We start from the raw sequence: 1,099 nt of genomic DNA on the forward strand, positions 1-1,099 counted from the left end.
AACCATAGCCTTGACTAGATGGACCTTTTTTGACAAAGTAATCTCTCTGCTTTTGAATATGCTATCTAGGTTGGTCATAACTTTCATTCCAAGGAGTAAGCGTCTTAATTTCATGGCTGCAATTACCATCTGCAGTGATTTTGGAGCCCCCCAGAATGAATTCAGCCACTGTTTCCCCCTCTATTTGCCATGAAGTGATGGGATAGGATGCCATGATCTTAGTTTTCTGAATGTTGAGCTTTAAGCCAACTTTTTCACACTCTCCGCTTTCACTTTCATCAAGAGGCTTTTTAGTTCCTCTTCACTTTCTGCCATAAGGGGAGGTCATTTGCATATCTGAGGTTATTGATATTTCTCCCAGTAATCTTGATTCCAGCTTCTACTTCGTCCAGCCCAGCGTTTCTCATGATGTACTCTGCACAGAAGTTAGATAAGCAGGGTGACAATATATAGCCTTGATGTACTCCTTTTCCTATTTGGAACCAGTCTGTTGTTCCATGTCCAGTTCTAACTATTGCTTCCTGACCTGCATACAGATTTCTCAAGAGGCAGGTGAGATGGTCTGGTATTCCCATCTCTTTCATCTCCAACTAGAGAAGCTCACATCCTCTGCCATGGGCCTCAGCTGGTTATCCTTTGAGTCACCTTGGGAAGAGTGAGAGAACTCTGGTTATGTTTGCTGTATCTCAGGCCCTCTTCTCCCACTCTCCCCCCTCCCCCACATACATGCATCTGCCCTGCTGCCATTTTGGTTCCACTGTGGTCATCTTGTGTCAGTCTGAGGCTTTGGGGAGGATGGCCTCAGACTAAAAAAATAAGGTATAAAATGAATGGAAGATGGTGAAGTAGTGATGATGAGTATAAACAACTTAATATAACTGGCTGTGAAGTGGATGTAGAAAAGTAACGAAATGTGTGGAGGGGGTTGGTCAACAGGGTTTGACTTGCTAGTGGGGTGGAGAGAGTGGACACCTTCCTCGCTGTCTTTCTTGTTTTGTGTTCTTTGTGGAAGCCTCTTCAGTGACTATGCTGCTTTGCATTTCATTTACTCATTCAACAAATAATTATTATAACCCGCCATATACCAGATCTAAATCTC

The sequence above is a fragment of the Oryx dammah genome, unplaced genomic scaffold (genome assembly GCF_014754425.2).
Source record: "Oryx dammah isolate SB20612 unplaced genomic scaffold, SCBI_Odam_1.1 HiC_scaffold_4, whole genome shotgun sequence".
NCBI lineage: Eukaryota > Metazoa > Chordata > Mammalia > Artiodactyla > Bovidae > Oryx > Oryx dammah.